We start from the raw sequence: 21,404 nt of genomic DNA on the forward strand, positions 1-21,404 counted from the left end.
AAGGAACTACAAGATGAACAAATGTCAAGAAAGGCAGTGGTGTTATTTCTGCCTTCAGACAAAATTTATTATTTTTCTCAATCTTTTTTTGACTACAAAAACACAGAAGAGCAAAACCAGATCCCCAATACTATGCTATTTAAAGGTGAGTGAAAAAAGATTTCTGGAAATGCATGAATCAATTTTAAGAATGCTATTTTTCCTCTATTGATTACAATTAATGAGTTATCACTGCTTGATCTGATAAAAGTAGCATAAACATTTAAGTGGAAAATTTGGCCCCATTCAGAATTCAAAGGTGTCTCACTAGAAAACATAGCTTAAGAATCAACTATATTGGGGTAGTGATTCCGAAGGGTCCTAAACCATGATGAAAACCACATCCCAGTTTCCAGGGCTGGAGGAAGGGGAAGAAAAGGAATAAGAGGCCCCAACCTCCAAGGACTTGCTGCTTCCTGGCAGTGACCCTGGCCCACATAACAATGTGAACTGGGGTCCACAAAGACCCCACTCTTCAGAGAATGTACCAAATCATTGCAACTCTATCTAGGTTCCATACTGAGCTCCAGTTTTTTCTGCTACTTACTCAGTGATACTTTTTATTACTTCAGAGTTAGGTACTGCTGTCCAAGCTAAATCAATTTCTCCTATCAATGAGCAGAACAGATTGTAAGGGTTTTCAAGAGACTGTAAGCTTCTTGACAGCAGCAATCCTGTCTACCAATTCTGTTGTACTCTCCCAAGCACTTAGTACAATGCTCTGCACATAGTAAGGGCTCAATAAATAGCCCTGATTGATTGGTAGGAGAACCCACAAAACAATAATTCTTGAAGTGTGATTTGAGAGGGACTCCCTTTGGCTCTAAGCCCTTCCCCTTGGGTTACGGACCCTTGAAGATATTTTGATCTATTTGTACCTTATTTTAATGTCTGTTTCCCTTATCATAATAAAATAACAATAATAATAATTGTGGTATGCCTTAATCCCCATTTTACAAAGGAGGTAACAGACACAGAGAAGTGAAGTGATTTGCCCAAGGTCACAGAGCAGACAAGTAGCAGAGGTCCTTATGGACCTGGATTGTGTCTGCCAACTCTCTCCCAAGTAGGTAATACAGTTCTCTGTACACAGTAATCACTCAATAAGTACCACTGATCAACTGATTGATGCAAAATGTTGTATTTGCAAGTGGTTACAAACTGGTGGCAGGCACCATTCCTTTCCCTCTCTCTCCCAGAGGTGACAAAATTGTCACCCAGAGCACAAGGAATACCCCAGTGGAGATCCACTCTGTCAAAAAGGCCTTTCAGCTGAAGGGCTTGAAAAACCAGTGTGTTAAATCATAACGAGCAATCAGAACAGCACAATCAGGATAGCCACCTTCTGACTCAAATAAGGTTTTGCTGGCTGTAAAACTGTATTCCTGAATGAGAATGTAGTTCAGGGAAAAAAAAAATCTCTTGCATGGTTGCATGGTTCGCCCCATCACCGCTACTATCTTACTCTCTTGGTTCTCTCTTGGGCCCTCTCCGTTCTCTGCTCATCCCGCCCCCTTCTGACGTGCTGGTACAAGTTGGGTGGCTTGGGGAATGCACACTGCTCAGACACCAATAGTTAAGAAGTGGAGGATATGTGTCTGATTTGTATCTAAAACAGTGGTGATGGTCTGTGCTGAGCCATCCACACTCGCTCGCCTGGTTCCCCATGCCCTTCAGAAGTGGTATGACAGACTGCAACTAGAGGGATCATGTCTTCTAACCTCTATTGTACTCTCCCATCCAATTTGTACAGTACTCGGTACACAGTAGGTGCTCAATAAATACTCCTGATTTATTCAATATAAGGGAAATGTCATTTAGAACTAGTGAAGGAATGGAAAAGAAAGAATTAAAAACCCACTCGGCACCACATCAGTCAGGAGAACCACACTTCCTCAAAAGCCCCCCTTTTTGGGAAAAGGCAGTTTACTACCTTCCCATTTATACTTTTTTATGGTATTTGCTTACTATGTGCTAGGCACTGTTCTAAGCGCTGTGTCCCACACATCCTTGCACTTGAAAGTGGTTTCCTGTTGTCCCAGCAGGTTACAGGAATACTCATAGACTTTCCACAGTGCCAAGAAAATGCTCATTCTGAGCTTCCCCCCTGCATGCCCTTCATGCTGCTTGGGGAAGAAACTTGGGCTCCCATACCTACAGCTTGACTTGGAGACGGAGCACTTACAGAAGGGCTTCCCACAGTTCTCTTCACTGATGCTAGCATCTCTCTCACAGGGTGGAAGCTTCAATCAGACAACTTGTTTGCAATGGTTTGAGGAGAAGCAGAGTGGCCCAGTGGATAGAGCACGGACCTGGGAGTCAGAAGGACTTGGGTTCTAATCTCGGCTCTGCCAGTTGTCTGCTGGGTGACCTTGGGCGGTCACGTAACATCTCTGTGCCTCAGTTCCCTCATCTGCAAAATGGGAATTAAGACTGAGAGCCCCATGTGGAACAGGGACTGTGTCCAACCCAATTTGCTTGTATATACCTCAGTGTTTTATACAGTGCCTGGCACATAGTAAGCACTTAACATATACCACCATTATTATTATTTTGTTGTCCTGTTTTGATCCCCTCCATTTCTAGGGTGAACAGAACCTTCACAGGGCAGCAATAATTCTAGCAGAGAAGGACCAGGGATGGCTTCAGGCTCCCAGCCAATTATTCTTCCTGAAACAATGCTGATGATCCATACTGGTTTACCAGTTGGTATCAGTGGACAATTCAGATCATCAGACACCCCCAGCAAATGTTCTTCCTCGGGGCTCTGGCTAAATCTGATGACAAATTGTATAAAGTCAATTAATCTGACAACAGAAACACTTGAAGCTTCTAGAAACCAAAATTACTCTGACTAAAACGCCAATCATTGTTAAAAAGTCACTGAGGACAAAGCAAAAAATATTATTTAGCATTTTCCAAACTCTTGGATAATTATACAAATGGATATTTTAGAAATTTTGTTTGCTCTTTTTGACAATTTGTCATGCAATCCCTCAGACTATTCCTGGAAACTCCTGATCTTGCATCTATTGGAACAAAGATTGAATTTTTTTAAACTCCCAATTTAGTTACATAATTTTGCTGCACCCAAAACTAAAACAGCATCCAATACCCCCGTAACAAAAAAACTCAGAATGGACTGAGAAGGCTTCTCCAAGAAAACCAACTCAAGGACTCTTCCAGCTCACTGCTCCTTTACTATGTAATGAGCCAGTTTGTGCTATGAAGTGAAATACATCTCATTACAGTCATCAGACCTAGTAAAATGAGAAGAAGCATCTTATTAGTCTGATTCCATTTTCAATATAAATCAAGAGTACAGCATACAGGGTTCTGGCTTCTGATTCAAAAAAAAAGGATAGTCAGAGACAAAGATAGAATAAATAATCCGGCTACCATCTGGTGGGATTATCCAATCATCATACATCACAGATGAGACATGTTGGATGAACCTTTAGGAAGGAACATCTAACTAGACTGTAAGCTCATTAAGGGCAGGGAATGTGTCTGTCAATTCTGTTGTACTGTACAATACCAAGCACTTAGTACAGTGCTCTAAACATAGCACTCAAGAAATGCCACTGATTGATAAAACCTAGCCCTTTCATGTTAGGAAGTGCAATTACAATTATTTGTGGCTCCCTTCTAGAATAAAGGGAGAAAGAGCAGGCAGATCATAGGGCAGTCAATATGATGAATTCTGGAGGTTGGCCTTTTTCTCCATTTCTAATTCGGGGACCAGAAACAGATTTGTTTCTGAAAACTGAACACCAGCCAATATATCTTCCTAAAATCGACAGGGTCCCACAAACCTGTAAACACAATGACAAAGCTATTTTTCGCCATTAACAAAGCAAAACGGTAGTAGTTTCCTCCAAGACCCTAAAGTATCTAAATTGGGCTCATCACATTGGCTGACAGAATCATTTTGATTTTTTTTTCTTTTTTAAATCTCTAAAATTTTCATCCACACTGTTCAATCAACAACGTATGAGATAAGGTCTCCAAAAGATGTGGGTCTAGAAATCTCATTTATTTTCTGGGTATTGTTACAGTGAATTGCTCCGCTGAAGAAATTAAGAGTTCCTTTGTGAGAAGCCCAAGTTTCTTGGGAAACGCTCCATTTTTCCTACATCTACCTTTTTAACCTCTTTGTTGGAAAGTGTCAGCAGTTTATCAGGACTTCAGCCAAGTGACTAACAAACAGACACCGCTCTGCAAGCTATCGGTGGTCCAATCTAGAGTTCACCTCTACGTTAACTCCTACTGCTAATTCATCATCCCACCAGCAGACAGCTAGGCTGATTGTGAGCCTTATAGCACAATGAGGGTCTCGGCTGACCACCAAAATCAACCAGATGGGGGAGGTGCTGATGGGGACAGGCCTGAGATAAGTGCAGGCTGTCAGGGCAAGGACAAAGAAGGGCAGACCCTGGGGAGAGAAAGGAGATAAAAAAAATCTCGACAACTGCTTTATCTGATGAGGGTTATGGCTAATTAATTATAAACTCAATTACCTAACCCTTACTTCAGCAGTCTCTATTCATTAAGAGATAAAACTTGACTGACTGGTAACTTTCTCTTACACACATGCGTACGCAGCATGCTTACTCCAAATTTGCACCCTCTAACACACAATTTCTTAAAAAAGATCTCCAAAGGCATTCATACCTGTCAACTTTTTCCTCACAGGATGGAACCTTTCTCTTTTTTTCCCTTTTTCCCACCCAAAGCACCCTCCGTCGCACAATGGGAGGGCATTCCCCCCATGCTGGGTACTGGCATTTTAAAGCAAAAACCAGACATTAAACAATAGACATTATATACATCAAAGCTCCCTCTCACAGCTGAGCTTCTACCTTCATAAGCTTCTGTTCGCTTCAGAATTCTAAATGGAGCTTTTAATTCGGAAAACGAAAAGTCTGATATTCCACTGCAGTAGATGTTACTTGAAAAGTTTTGAAAAGAGTCACCCCAGAATGGACAACCAGGCACACAGGCCTTTCATTCAGTCTGGGATTAACTCTTAATTCATGTTAGCGCCTTGCCTTGTCTCAAGTTCCAGCTGCCGTGGCTTTCACATTAGCTCAACACACCCATTACATCCCAGTGAGTCTTCCGATGAAGGTTTCTGGGTTTTTTTTTTTGTTGTTAGGGGAGTATTCTTTTTAAGACAGCAAGTGTCCGAAAGGGATAAAGTGTGGCAAGAATCAACAGAAAGCAACTGTAGAATTGGGGGTGGAGGCAGGCTCCTTGTGCAGAGTGCATGATACATACAGAAAAAGTAAAAGAACCCATTCCCTGTCCTCTACAGATTTACAATTTTATGGGGAAGACAAATAGACACAAAATGACAAATGAACTGCATTTGAAAAAAAAAGAAAGAGAAGGGATGCCTGTGGCATCCTCCATCTTTTTCTCAAACTCCTAAAATCTGGGCCAAATCCTACTTCTTCACTAGTCTTTCATATCAATCAATAAATGGTATTGAGAGCTTATTATGTGCAAAGCATGATACTAATTGCTGGGAGAGCACAGTACAACAGAATTAGCAGACGCAGTCCCTGCCCCTAAGGAGGTCACAGTCTGGCTCTGGAATTTATTCTGTCCTTCTGATTCATTCTGCATTAGGGCCTTATCAGATTGTTTGGCAAATTAAAAAAAAATACCCCAAAACCCAAGCACTTAAAAAACAAAACAAAACCCAAAACAACCTTAACAATGAAGAGGATTTAGCCATTAATCTTTATTTTGATTCCTATACTGCTTTTAAATTCCACCCCCCCACCCCAAGTGTATGTAAGCTGATGGATGGAGAATATGTCTTGTGTTAATGTTTCATTTTCCAAAGCACTCAGTACATAACACAGTGTTTAATAGCTTAGTACAGTGCTCTGCATAAAGTAAGTGCTCAATAAATATAATTGAATGAATGTTCTCTAAATACCATTATCTCTATGGCTTTCTACTCAAAGACCCAGAATTAACAAGAGTTCAATTATTTTTCTATGACTAATAAAAATCATGCTTTCTCTACCTTATGTTCACATGTTCCCCTCCTTCTACCCCCATTTTCCCTCACCACTGCTAAGGACTTCAAGTACACATCAGAGTAAAGCAGTGTAAAGGAGCCTGAGAAGTAGTGTGGCCTATTGGATAAACCACAGAGTCAGAAGGACCAAAATTCTTCTAATCCTGGCACTAACATTTGTCTGCTGAGCGACCCTGGGCAAGTCACTTAACTTCTCTATGCCTGTTACCTCACCTGTAAAAGAGGAATTAATTACGTGAGATCCATGTGGGACATGGACTGTGTCCAACCTGATTAGCTTGAATCTACCCTAGAACAGTATTTGGCACATAGTAAGTGCTTAACAAATACCATAAAAAGTAAAGGAAAGGTATCTGTTAGACATATCATATGAGCAAGGGCAACAAAACTTATTACTAATGTGTATACACACACAGTCTCTCGTGTCACACACTCCATGTCAGGTATCCTCAGTTTCAATTCTAATTCAATATATTTCTGGTAGTTCTCGAAGTCTGTGTTTTAAAACATTTTCCACTGTGAAATTTCCTTTAATCCTCTGTTTTAATTTTCTTTAAAACCTTCCCACACGGGTATATCAGAAGCATTTTGAGAAAGGACCCAAATTTAAAAGGCATACTTTGAAACCTCCCTTACTAACCTGGTGTCCTACTTTCAGGAAACAGGGGGTGGGGCCATTGCTACTTTTCGGCAGAGCTCCTGGCAACCCATGGTGCTGGTGCGGGGCGGGGGGGGGGGGGGGGGGAGAGGGAGAGGGAGAGGGAGAGAGGGAGAGAGAGAGAGAGAGAGAGAGAGAGAGAGAGAGAGAGAGAGAGAGAGAGAGAGAGAGAGAGAGAGAGACACACACACACTGGGGGTGGGGGGGGGGTGGAGAGAGAGAGAGCAAGATGTTTCCCGCCCCTATTTCCATCAGGAGGGGACTCCTGTGGTAATGGGAACTGTCATTTGCTAAATTAATTAAAAAATGGCACTGACAGAGCCCCAAGCCTTGCTGCCAAGATGGCTGCCAGTTGCAGCGAGCCCTCTATGGAAGTTCTGTACTTCCAAGCCCTCAGCGGGCACACTGAATCATGCCCTTGCCTTTTGTGGGCTCCATCTCTGTCCCCCACAACCCATCCTTTGTGTACCCCTGCTTCCTCATTCCCAAGGCTGCTTCTCTGTTACCAAGCTTCTGAAATCTGATTTCCGTAGCTAACCACTGTTTTAGGCACCCACACTTATACAGCCTGCCTGGATACCATTCTGGCTACCACATTATGCAATTTTGAGTAACCACAGATTACCATGCCTGTGCCACATGCTACCTGTCATTTCAAGCTGACTGCACTCTCACTCACTACCTCCCCACCTCTTGTTCTTCTATCAGGAGTTTGGCAGCATTGAACACGGGGCATACAAAAACAGTGAACATTAAACAGTAACAATGCATATACCTGAATTTATGGGAATTGTGACCTGAAAACTCTTAACATTAATTCTTTTGGGTTTTTCTTGTAACTTTAACTGCTGGTTTAAACAAACCTTAATAATAATAATAATAAGGTATTTGTTAAGTGCTTACTATGTGCCAAGCGCTGTTCTAAGCACTGGGGTAATCAGGTTGGACACAGTCCCTGTCCCACATGGGGGTCACAATCTTAATCCCCATTTTACAGATGAGGTAACTGAGGCACAGAGAAGTGGTTTGCACAATATGTAACAGAATTGGTAGTCATATTCACCACCCACAAGGAGCTTACAGTCTAGAGGGAAAACAGAAGTTGCCTTTATTATTGTTATTGTTATTATTATAATTATTATAGTATTTGTTAAATGCTTACTATGTATCAAGCACTGTAGATACAACTAATCAGGTCAGACAGTCTGTCTTATATGGAGCACATGATCAAAGTATGGAGAAGGACAGGCACTGAATCCTCATTTTGCAGATGAGGAAACTGAGGCACAGAGAATTAAATGACTTGCCCAAATTGCCCAGGTAACTGGCATAGCAGCTATTAGAACCTAGGTCTTCTGACTCTCAAGCCTAAGCCTTTCCTCTAGGCCATGCTATTCCTGCCTTTAAACAGCAAGGCAATGGCAAGAGACAATTCACGTACATAAATTCAGCACTACACCATAAATCCAAGATGAATTCTGCAATATTAAAAAAAATTATTTACAAAACAGGGTTATGTTATCTACATTTTTAGCTTCTATTTAGTACCCAAATAGTTCAAGGTGTAGTTTTATGTCTTCCTCTGAAGCCTTAGACTGAAAATCCATGTAAGAGAAGGCTTTATTGATTATTAAAGCAGCGTGGCTCAGTGGAAAGAGCCCGAGCTTTGGAGTCAGAGGTCATGGGTTCAAATCCCGGCTCCACCAATTGGCCGCTGTGTGGCTTTGGGCGAGTCACTTCACTTCTCTGGGCCTCAGTTCCCTCATCTGTAAAATGGGGATTAAGACTGTGAGCCCCCCGTGGGACAACCTGATCACCTTGTGACCTCCCCAGCGCTTAGAACAGTGCTTTGCACATAGTAAGCGCTTAATAAATACCATTATTATTATTATTATTATTATTATTATTAAAGACTGGGATATATTGTACAGGTTCCTGTAGATATAGTCTTCTAACTTGAAATGATACATTTCTTTTAAAGTAACTCAATACCAATAACGTGCATTTTTAATGGTATCTTTTAAGCACCTTCTATGTGCCAGGCAGGGTACTAAGTACGGGGGTAGATACAAGCTCATCAGGTGGGTCAAAGTCCATGTCCCACAAGGGCTCAGTCTTAATCCCCATTTTCCAGATGAGTTAATTGACATGCAGAGAAGTTAAGTGTCTTCCCCAAGGTCACTCAGCAGACAAGTGTAAGATCTTTATGGATAGGGAACGTTTCTGCTTAGTTCAGTGTCTGCTTATAGTAAGTGCTCAGAAAATAACATTGATTGACTTAAGTGGCAGAGGCCAACATTAGAACCCAGGTCCTTCTAACCTTTCATTACTGGCGTGTTCCTGATGCAGTCACTACTCCTCCTTGCTATCACTGATACCTGGGTCTCCCCAGGTGACACAGTCTCTCCTGACGTGCTCTCTCTAGAGGGGATCTTGTCTTCTCCCACTCCCCGGACTCACTGGGAAAGGGAGAGGAGTTGGTTTCATTCTTGCTCCCCAATACCGCTTTCACACCATCCCACGTCCTCCATCCCTCTCTTTCCCTTCCTTTGACCACTCACTCCAATTACTAGTCATGGTCATCTACTGCTACCCCCAAGCCTCACCCCCAACTTTTGGAAACATTTTGATGCCTTTCTCACACATCTTCTGTCTCCATTCCTACTTTGATTCTTGGGGACTTCAATATCCATGTGGATATCCCTGACAATCCTTCCAATGTCCACCTCTCTCCCTCCTCTATTCCAGTGACCTCCTGCTCCACCTCACCTCACACACTCACCAGCTTGGGCACAAGATCTTATTATTTCTAGTCACTGTACAACCTCTACCACCACAATTCTGATATTCTTCCAAAAGACCCAACCTCCTCACCTGCTCTCTTTCCCATATACCTACTCCTCACAAATCTGTCCTTTCCGTCAAATTCTTTTGACTTTCTCCAATACTATACAGCCAACCTACCCCATTTGGTTTCCATGTCCAAACCATTTTCTCCTGATGCACAAATCAACCCACTCAACACCACCCTCTCCACTGAATTCCCACGATCCCCTGTTCCTCTGCCAGTCTCATACCACTAACCCACAACCCTGGATCACCTCCACAATATGCTTCCTCTGCTCCTGTGTCCTGTGCAGAGCACTGGTGGAGGAAATCCAGACATTTCTCAGACTCTGCCCACCTAAAATTCATTCTTATCTTCTAAAATTCAGCCCTCTCCACTGCCCGACAACAATACTTCTCCTTCCTAATTCACTCCTATGTCCACTGCCCCCACCAACTGTTCCAGACATGTAATTCCCTCCTCAAAATTCCCTTCTCCCTTATCCCCCTGCCCCTACCACCTCTTTCCCCTAATGACCTGACCACATACTTCATCAACAAAATTGAAACCATTAGGCATGATCTCCCTAAAATCTCTCCTACTCCTCTCCAAACCCCACCTCCTCCTCCACCCTCTTTGACTTTCCCTATATTTCCTGCAGTAACACAAGATTAAATCTCTCACCTCTACTCTAAATCTACACCCTCCATCTGAAACCCATGCCTTCATACCTATTTAAAACACTCCCTCCTTGACTACCATTTTCAACTGTTCACTTTCTAATAGCTTCTTTCCCACTGTTTTCAAACATGCTTATTCATTCCCTAACCTACAGAAAGCCTCCCTTGACCTCATGGCTTCCTCCAGTTATTGCCTCATCTCCCTCCTAACATTTCTCTCCAAACTTCTTAAATGAGTTGCTTACACTTGCTGTCTCCACTTCCTCTCCTCCAATTCTCTCCTAGATCCCCTCCCATCTGGTTTCTGCCCCCATCACTCCACAGAAAGTGTCTTAAAGTAACAAATAATCTTCTCGCCAAATTGGATGGCCCCTACTCTATCCTAATCCTCCTAGACCTCTACACCACCTTCAACCCTGTAGACCAACCCCTACTCCTTGAAATTTTACCCAACCTTGGATTCACTCATTCATTCATTCAATCGTATTGATTGAGCACTTACTCTTGGTTCTCCTCCTATCTCTCTGACAGCTCCTTCTAAGGCTCCTTTGCTGACTCTTATTCTGTCTCCTACCTTCTGACAGTAGACGGTCTCTCAAGTCTCAGTTCTTGGTCCTCTTCTATTCTTCATCTACTCCCACTCCCTTGCTCCCATGGCTTCAATTAGCATATATACACACACACAAATGATTCCCAAATAAACACCTCTGGGCCTGACCTCTCTCCTTCCCTGAAATCTCAGATTTTCTCCTGTCTTCAGGACATATTTACTTTGATGTTCTGCTGACATCTCAAATTAAACATGTCCCAAAATGAACTCTTTATCTTGCCACCCAAACCCTGTCCCCTGTCTTTTCCGTCATTGTAGACACCACTATCCTCCTTATCTCAGAAGCCCGCAACCTTGACATTGTCCTCGACTCATCTCCCTCATTCCACCCACATATTCAATCTGTCACCAAATCCTGTCGGATCTGCCTTCACAAAATTGCTAAAATCTGCCCTTTCCTCTCCATCTAAACTGCTACCATGCTGATCCCAGCACTTATCCTATCCTGTCTTGACTACTGCATCTACCTCCTTGCTGACCTCCCAACCTCCTGACTCTCCCCACTATAGTCCATACTTCACTCTGCTGCCTGGATCATTTATCAACAAAAACGTTCAGTCCATGTCTCCCCACTTCTCAAGAACCTCCAACAGCTGCCCATTCACCTCTGCAACAAACATAAAGTCCTTACCATTGGCTTTAAAGCACTCAATCAACTCTCCCCCTCCTACCTCACCAATCTCCTACTACAGCCCAACCCACACACTCTGCTTCTCTAGTGCCAGCTTACTCACTATGCCCTGATCTCATCTATCTCACCACTGACTCCCTTCCCATTTTACCTCCCTAGCCTGGAACTCACACCCCCTCCAAATATGCTGGACCACCACTCTCTCCACTTTCAAAACATTACTCAGGTCACGTCTCCTCTAAGAGGCCTTTCTTGATTAAGCTCTCCTTTCACCAGCTTGCTCTTCCTTCTGTGATGACTCTGCACTTGGATCTGTGACGTTTGGATATTTTATATTTACCCCACTCCCAACCCCAGAGTACTTATGCATGTATCTTTATATTATATACCACTTATTTATTTCCCTCTCAGGGTCACACCTGGAGAGTTTCCAGTACTCTACCAGTCTCAACTATGGGAGGGAGAGTCAAGCAGAGGCATAGCCATTCCACTCTTAGCTTGGGCAGTGGTTAGCGAGTGGAAGACAATCTGCTACAAGTCAAAATGTACCTGTGCTGGGCAGCAGTGTGGCATGGGAGAGAGTTGAGAGTGGAGACTCAAGTTTACTGTGTGGAAAGAGGCAATGGCAAACCACTTCTGCATTTTTAGCAAGAAAACTCTATAGATACACTGCCAGAACGATTGCTGATGGAGATGGGGTATTCTGGGAGAGATGTGTCCATGGCATCACTACGGGTCGGAGACTATTCGATAGCATACAACAAGACAAGCCTTATTTATTCATATTCATGTTTGTCTCCCTTTCTAGACTGTAAGCTTATTATGGGTATTATGGGTAAGCTTATTCACATGTCAGTGAATTCTGTTGTATTGTACTCTCCCAAGTACTTACTATTATGCTCTGCACACAACAAGCACTCAATAAATACCAATGACTGACTGACTGATTCCCAGGCCCATGCTCTACCCCATTAGGCCACGCTGGTTCTATAAGTGTGTTTTATATCAAAAGTGCCACATATAATTTTACATACAAAAAACCCACTGGAAAAAATGTTTCTGTTAAAGTTACATCTAATAATCATTTACAGGAAGACTGGCAGGAGAGCAAATAATCAAAGTTAGGTAGCTTCATCCCTTGGTTGGAAATCGTCACTCCATCAATAGAAAGTCAGGAATGGCTTTATACCAACTGTAGAAACTCTGTTGAATACCTATTCAAACTTTTAAAATAGACATTTGAAACATTCTTGGCACCTTGGAAATAGTCCTTAAAATTGAAAAATAAAAGTTACCTTAAAGTGTTTAAAAATAGAAAGTGGTGTTCAAACACTAAAAATAGTACAGGCTTTTCTTCGAAGTGATAATATTTGCTCATCATAATCACTACACCAGAACACAATACATTTGGTAAAGTGAATAAACAATCATCAACCTGCCGTTATTAGGAATTTTCTGCTTTCTCGTGGCGTGTAATGAAATTCGGGTTGAGATACTTTGAAGAGTAGTACCAATTGATTGCCTGACTAATGGCATTTTTACAATAGCAGGTGAAAAAACAAGTCGTATATTTCCGCTGCCATGTGGTGAACTGAAAGGGGGCGCACGCAAGCCTGGATGGCAACAGTATTTCATATTTGTTAAGCACTTACTAGGTGCAAGGCACTGTACTAAGCGCTGGGGTGAATACAATCAAACCGGGGTGGACACAGTCCCTGACCTGCAGGGGACTCACAGTCTTCATCCCCATTTTACAGATGCGGTAACAGGCACAGAGAAGTGAAGTAATTTGCCCAAGGTTACACAGCAGAGAAGTGTCAGAGCCTGGATTATTCATTCATTCATTCAATTGTATTTATTGGGTGCTTACTGTGTGCACAGCACTGTACTAAGCGCTTGGGAAATACAAGTTGGCAACATATAGAGACAGTCCCTACCCAACAATGGGCTCACAAGTCTAGAGGATTAGAACCCAGGACCTTCTGACTCCTAGGCCTGTGCTCTATCCTCTAGGCCCTGCTGTTTCAGAATAAATGACTTAAAGACATGGAATAGCACAGACTAAATCAATGTGAAATTGCAGTAGACTACTGGGTGATTACTGTGGCAGACATAAGGGCCTGGGGAACAGATTTCAGAAGAGAGGTTGTTTTCCTTCAGATGAGGGTCTGCAAATATGAAGACACTAAGAGGGAGTCTAAAAATAGAGACAAGCCTGGAATGGGGCAAACACAGGGGCCCTTGCTAGAAAGGGAGGCACAAACTCACCAGAACAAAACCCAGCAAGCACTACAGACATATACACCACCAGATAGCTGCCCAGGATTACCAGCTAATAAATCTGTAAGTGGGGTCCCTGGGTGCAGCAGTAGTAGTAACAGTATTTATTAAGCACTTACTGAGTGCAGAGCACTGTACTAAGCACTTGGAGTAAATTCACAGTTGAGAACTAGACATAGTTCCTGTCCCTTGTGGGACTCACAGCCAACATAACACAACAAACTCAAGAAATTAATGTGCAAAGTGCCAAACGCTAAAATATATATTGGAGTTGGCAAAACACTAGTAATAGTGAAATTTACACACAAAAGGAATGTCTGTAATTGGTCAAAGATGCTCCTATGGGATCTGACCTATAATAATAATAACAATGATGGTATTTGTTAAGCGCTTACTATGTGCCGAGCACTGTTCTAAGTGCTGGGGGGGGGGATACAAAGTTATCAGGTTGTCCCACGTGGGGCTCACAATCTTAATTCCCATTTTACTGATGAGGGAACTGAGGCACTGAGAAGTGAAGCGACTTGCCCACAGTCCCACAGCTAAGTGGCAGAGCCGTGTTGGGTAGGTACCATCTCTATAGGTTGCCAACTTGTACTTCCCAAGCGCTTAGTACAGTGCTCTGCACATAGTAAGTGCTCAATAAATACGATTGAATGAATGAATGAATTAGAACCCATGATCTCTGACTCCCAAGCCCGGGCTCTTTCCACTGAGCCATGCTGCTTCACTAGTGGTAGCCCGGCCTAGCCCACCTAGAGGCCTGAGTCCCCGTTTGATACAGCAAAAATAGAACCTATACAGGTAGAATCTTTGCCACAAGGATTAAAACCATTTCTGAAGTTAAAAAAAAAAAGAAGACATCAGTCCTAGCCCTGATATATCCTTCAGGACAGGGCACAGTATCAACCTTGGGGAAAATAAGACCATTACACAGATCACCCAACTCAGACACAGGATATTCAGGGACCTCACTGAAATAAGAAATCAATATTCTTGAGACTATGGATACATTTTAACTTTATTTTGTGGGGGACTGGATTCTGAAAGTCTCCCTCCACTCTCTCCCTTTACCAGGTTCCTGTCTTTATGCAGCCTCATTCCGTGGATCCTTATTCTTCCCAACCCCACTCTCTCCCACACTCACAGGCACAAGGTGAGTAGCAGAACACTTGCCCCTGTTAGTCACCTCGAGCCCGTGGGGCTGAATAAGTTTGAATATTTTACATATTTCTCCTACACTACAGTGACCATGGACAGCTCCCCCATTGCAGGCAGCTGCTCACTTTCTCTTTTAATTTGAAAATATCACGGCATATACAATTGGAAAAAGTGTGATTCAATCCATGGGAGTGTTGGGGGGGGGGGTACATAAAGCTATGATGAGAGAAGGAAACATGGAATGAGGAAGAAGGGAAGTAGGAGGGATTGAAGAGAAAGAGGGGGAGAGACCAGTGTTCGACTGAAGAAGTATTATGAATTTGCAAAATTTTCTCTAAATAAGGGGTGGTTACAAGTAGCCAGAACTAGGAATTCTGAGGTTGATCTCTGGTCAAATTTCATGAACATTCAGATCACAATCCCCAGATTTTAACTAATAACACATTCTTTATGCTCTAGATACCAGAGCATGGAAATCACCCACATTTTTTCACAAAGTATACCAACTGACTTCATAATCATCGATGGTATTTACTAAGCACTTTCTGTGTGCAGAGCACTGTACTAAGTACTTGGGAGAGTACAATACGACAGAACTGTTAGACACGTTCCCTACCCACAATGTACTTACAGCATAGAGGGAAAGGCAGGTATTAGTATAAATAACGTATAATGTTTACTTTATACATATGTGATTTTTGATTGGAAGAATGGGGATGAAAAATTCCATGTCCTATATGCAATTTGAACTTAGTCTTTCAGAAATTTCAGCCTATCCATGGATATCTTTCTTGATAATTTCTAATTTTTAAGAAGAAAATTGGCATTTCCAGGAAAGGACCAAAAATTTATATTATTTCAACTTTCTGGGAAAACAGGTGACACTTCACATTTAAAAATAGAGGCGACTGGGACCACAACAATCTAAGGACACACCATCACCGAACCCCACTCCTAAAAAAACTCACATCCTTTTCATCTTTGGAAATTTAATATTAATGTGATTACAGCAAATCATTATGAAATGCAGGAATTGCTTTTTAAAATGATGTAAAAATAAAAATATCAATATCTTCAGATGTGTTGTCAGAACAAAGTAGTTCATTAAAGTCACATCTGCACTTATAATCAGCCCTTATTGGCCAATAGAGGAGACATTTGCAACTTTTCCCAGGAAATTATATTCTAAATCCTTCATGAGGTGGACCTTGTCCTTTCCTGAGGAAACTTGATAGCGGTCTTTAGTATTCACTGGCATAATTAGGACCGCAGTTAATTTCATTAAATTCTCTTGCTGCTAAATGAAGCAGATTATGAGACATCTTTTATTGCAAGGCGTGAAATTACAGCCTGTCAGCTGCCAATGGTAGAGTAAAACTAATGAATTACAGGGTAAATAACACCAGAATTAACCAGCCAATTTAACATAGCACAGAACACAGTCATTTTTACTTAGAGCTTTAACAAACAACACGGCCAGGATACCTGCTTAGCTCAGATGAGAAAGGGAAATGCTTCAAGGGCTTTAAAGACACTGAACATGGTAGAGGTAGAGAGCTAAGAGAGGGGAAACTTGGTGTTTCTGAATATTGGAAGGCTGGATAATATCACTGATTTAAAAAAAAGAAAAAGAAAAAACTTCAAGGCATTAGGATAGTAAGGAAATATGCTTTAGGACAGGAAATGGAAGTCTCTGTGTGTTGTCCGTCAGTTTATATGGACACCCACTTATGCCAGTAAATATTAAGGTATGTACTATTAGAAAATTCATTAAAGCAAGGATTTAAAAACGACATGTTTCTCAGAACGAGCATGCTCACGACAGCTAACAATGTTGAATGTGCACATATTTTCACATATTGCCTATATCTAACATGCCGGGTCTAGTCATTTAATATAAAATATCAGAAACCACTAAATTCCCTTCCTGACAAGCATTTAATGAAATAGTATTATTGCAAATTACTTTCCTTTTCAAGCATATTGGTTCAATCATATCTTCATTTAAGAAAGCAATGAAACTACCTTCCTGAAATTTATTTTGTTTTCTAAGAAAAATAAAAAAATAGCTCTCCAACTACTTCTGTAAACCATCAAACCCTCTAGGTTTGGAATACTTCTTTGTGTGCCTGAGGTGGACACTGGTAAATGGTGAGTTCTATAGTGTATGCTTTTACTATCCCTTGGATAGAATACTTTTGAGGAATTGGGGATATTCTTCTGACCCCATGAGAGAACCCAATGGGGTACAGGAAGAAGCATTCACGGGCACATAAATTGCAAGGCATTGGCAGGCATGTAATGTGATTTCCCTAACAAGAGATTCTTCAAGAACACAACTTCCATACTGAAGGAGAGCTGATAACTACCAGAAGAAGAGGCTGGCTGTTCGGTTCAACGTTCAGTTTAGAAGAATCGGAGTAAAGAGTTTTATAAAAAATACAAAGCATATAGAAGCCAGAAATTCATAGCCAAGATGACCCTAAATACATATTTTTATGGAGACAAAATCGTCTTCCAGGAGGGTAAGAAGTCACACAGTGAGAACAAGGTACTACTATTAACTCTGATGTTAGCAGAAGGTAAGATATATTCACACCTGGGATGATACTGGTGGAAACATGATCGGGTGTGGCTGATAATCAGAAATCATTGTCCTTTTGAGAAAACAGTTTAATCATTTTTCTCTTAGAAACTGCATTGGTGTAATCTTAAACTTGAACACACCTTAGAGTACCTTCTTAGGAAACAATTTGCTTGGCCTCAGAAAACATAATTTCAGTTTTATGATTTTTTTACACTGAAAAGATGGTTGAAACCCATAAGGATAATTTAATCCATTACCCTGTTTTTAAACGGATCTGCAGGGACCATCCCTGACCAATGCACGTATTCACACATTGAATACAATACATACGACTGAATGAATGATTGAATACGTTTTCATCACTTGCCCTACACATGACATGATGGAAGAATTAGGAACTTCTTCCCATAGCCCAAGTGCTTTACCACGATTCACAGGTTTATGTGAATAGATATGATGTGATGCAATGGTTGTGTGCCTTTGTTGGTGTTGGTCAAAGAACAATGTTGCTATGTTTCTCAGCCTCTGCCTGTCTGGTACTTTGGAATGGCAAAGGTGTAAAGTACTGACAACCCACCCTTCTCCCCAGCTTCAAAACCTTGTTAAAATTGAACTTCCTCCAAAAGGCCTTCCCTCATTCATTCATTCAATTGTATTTATTGAGCGCTTACTGTGTGCACAGCACTGTACTAAGTGCTTGGGAAGTACAAGTCGGCAACATATAGAGACGGTCCCTACCCAACAACGGGCTCACAGTCCAGAAGGGGGAGACAGACAAAACAAAACATGTAGACAGGTGTCAAAATTGTCAGAACAAATAGAATTAAAGCTATATGCACATCATTAACAAAATAAAGAGTAGTAAATATGTACAAAATACAGTAAAAAATCTGTACAAATATATACAAGTGCTGTGGGGAGGGGAAGGATGTAGGGCGGGGGGGTGGGGAGGAGGAGAGGAAAAAGGGGGCTTAGTCTGGGAAGGCCTCCTGGAGGAGGTGAGCTCTCAGTAGGGCTTTGAAGTGAGGAAGAGAGCTAGCTTGGCAGATGTGTGGAGGGAGGGCATTCCAGGCCAGGGGAAGGACATGGGCCGGGGGTCAACGGCAGACAGGTGAGAATGAGGCACAGTGAGGAGGTTAGTGGAAGAGGAGCGGAGGGTGCGGGCTGGGCTGTAGAAGGAGAGAAGGGAGGTGAGGTAGGAGGGGGCGAGGTGATGGAAAGCCTTGAAGCCGAGAGTGAGGAGTTTTTGCTTGATTACTAATCGCTCACCACCTTGAACCTATTTTTCCACTTTACGCCACCTATGCACTGAAGTCTGTAGCCCCTAAGCACTTAATCACTCCTTCTTTATAGCATTATTCTTAATCCTAGTATCCTTATTCCATGTAATAATAACTATGGTATTTAGTAGGTGCTCATATGTACCAAGAACTGTTCTAAGTGCTCCTCAAATGCTGCTGCATCCCCAACCTGTAATTTATTTTAATGTCCATTTCCCCTGCTAAACTCCACGCTCCTGGAGTGCAACATCCACCTATTCTACTGTACACTCTCCCAAGTTCTTCATACAATGCTCAGCATACAATAAATGCTTGATAAATGCTACTGATTGATTGGTGGGTAATGATAACAAAATAATTTTCATTTGCTTTTACCTGCATTGAATCAAAGAGCATCGTAACAAAATTCTCTTAAAACATGATGTTCCTTCATTAATTAATCAATATTTATTGAGCATTTATTGTGTGCAGAACACTGTACTAAGCACTTGGGAAAGTACAATACAACAGAGTTGGTAGGCATAATCCTGCCCACAAGGAATTTACAGTCTGCCAGGAAAGACAGTGAAAGAAAGACAGACAGTCTTTTAGACTGTGAGCCCACTGTTGGGTAGGGACTGTCTCTATGTGATGCCAATTTGTACTTCCCAAGCGCTTAGTACAGTGCTCTGCACATAGTAAGCGCTCAATAAATACGATTGATTGATTGATTGATTGAAAGGCAGACCTTAAAATAAGACTGGAACCCCCCTTTGAGAAAACTCTCCACATCTTATTCTTAGAAGTCTCTCCTAGTAGCACTTCCCCGCGTTTTCAACAACTTTCTCCACAACAATCAACAAAGAAAACTCTACACTGATTGTGGCCATACAAACCTAGGAAATTTCAAGTCTTCAGTTAATAAGTGCTACAACAGAGAAGAAGTGTGGCTTAGTGGAACGACTGTGGGCCTGGGAGTCAGAGGACCTGGTTTCTGTTTGTCTGCTGCATGACCTTGAGCAAGTCACTTCACTTCTCCATGCCTCAGTTCCCTCATCTGCAAAATGGGAATTCAATATCTGTTTTCCCTCCAAGTTGGACCGAGTCCCATGCGGGACCTGAATATCTCACATCTACTCCAGTGCTCAGTACAGTGCTTTCACATAAACACTTAACAAATACCATTATTATTACTATGATGATGATGATAAAATGAGAGAAACTAATTCAACCAGAACAGAATCTCCATTTTACAGCTGAGAAAACTGAGGCATAGAGAGTTGTGTAACTTGCCCAGGATCACACAGCTAGGCAAATGGCAGTGCCAGAATTAGAACCCAGGTCCACAACTCCCAGGCCTGTGCTCTTTTCACTAAGTCATGCTGGTTCACATACCATGCTGCTTAGGAGTCTTCCCTGAAGGCAACAATAGTGGGTTGTATAAATTCAGAACTATTTCATTAAATTTCCTATAGAAATCACAGGCATATATTCCTTAAACCAGCACCACTTGGAGCACTACAATGGCATGCTGAGAGATTCATCAACCCTCACTCGCCTGACCTTCACCAGTTTGTGAGTGGAAGTCCCCTCTTGCAGTCTTGTTTTGGGGATCCAATTTTGAACTTTTGCCATCTGTGAAAATCCATCTCTACATGAAACCAATTTGATGCTATATGCATCAAAAGCAGAACATATGAGAAAAAGTAACAGAAATGTGCTGTCTGTTTCTAAGATGCTTAGATTTAAACTAAACAATGGATAGGCTCTGTAGATCAGCTGCTCAGCTTCTGACTGTATCAATTTTTGTCTGGCATCACACTCTATCTTCATTTGTCTCAATCTTCTTTGAGAATCAGGAAGGCGTAATGGAAAGAACACTGCCCTGGGAATCAGAGGAGCTGGATTCTAATCCCAGCTATGCCACTAGCTGACTGTGTGACCTTGGGCAATTCAGTCCACTTCTTCATGCCTCAGTTTCCTAATCTGCAAAATAGTGATTAAATTCCTGTTCTCCCACTCTAGACTGAGAGCCCCAAGTGGGGCAGGGGCTGTGCATGACCTGATTAACTTGTATCTATCCCAATGCTTAGTTCAGTGCTTAGCACACAGTAAGTGCTTAAGAAATACCATTTTTATTATTGCAAATTGTCACCTTGAAATAAAAAATTGAGCAACTTCTTAGGGTTTTGGTATGAGACTTTCATCACATACCAACTCTACCAACAAAATGAACTCCCAAATATTTAAATCTGTATCTATATGGAGTATAATATGCCATTTATCTGAAAAAAGGACCCTATACATGTACACTAAGATAACTGTGGTATTTGTTCAGCACCTACTATGTGCCAGGCACGGTACTAAGTGCTAGGGTAAATACAAGCAAATTGGGTTGGACACAGTCCCTTGTCCCGCATGGGGTTTATAGTCTTAATCCCCATTTTGCATATGAGGGAACTGAGGCACAGAGAAGTGAAGTGACTTCCCCAAGGTCACACAGCAGACAAGTGGCAGAGTTGGGATCAGAATCCAGGTCCTTCTGACTTCCAGGCCCGTCTCATGCACAGATTATGTATAAATCTTACTCATCATTACATCCAGCCAACATAAGGAA

The 21,404-nt window shown here is 41.9% G+C and overlaps 1 protein-coding gene and 1 non-coding gene across 7 annotated transcripts in view; one reads left to right on the forward strand and one right to left on the reverse strand.

Moving 5' to 3' along the window:
- AGAP1 (ArfGAP with GTPase domain, ankyrin repeat and PH domain 1) overlaps positions 1-21,404 on the reverse strand; it is a 777,656-nt gene that overhangs the window by 286,758 nt on the left and 469,494 nt on the right. The window lies entirely within an intron of this gene.
- Positions 11,902-12,039, forward strand: LOC119931070. Its single transcript, XR_005451936.1, has one exon. It is a non-coding gene; the product is annotated as a small nucleolar RNA SNORA7 (small nucleolar RNA).

Source organism: Tachyglossus aculeatus, chromosome 7 (genome assembly GCF_015852505.1).
Source record: "Tachyglossus aculeatus isolate mTacAcu1 chromosome 7, mTacAcu1.pri, whole genome shotgun sequence".
Lineage (NCBI taxonomy): Eukaryota > Metazoa > Chordata > Mammalia > Monotremata > Tachyglossidae > Tachyglossus > Tachyglossus aculeatus.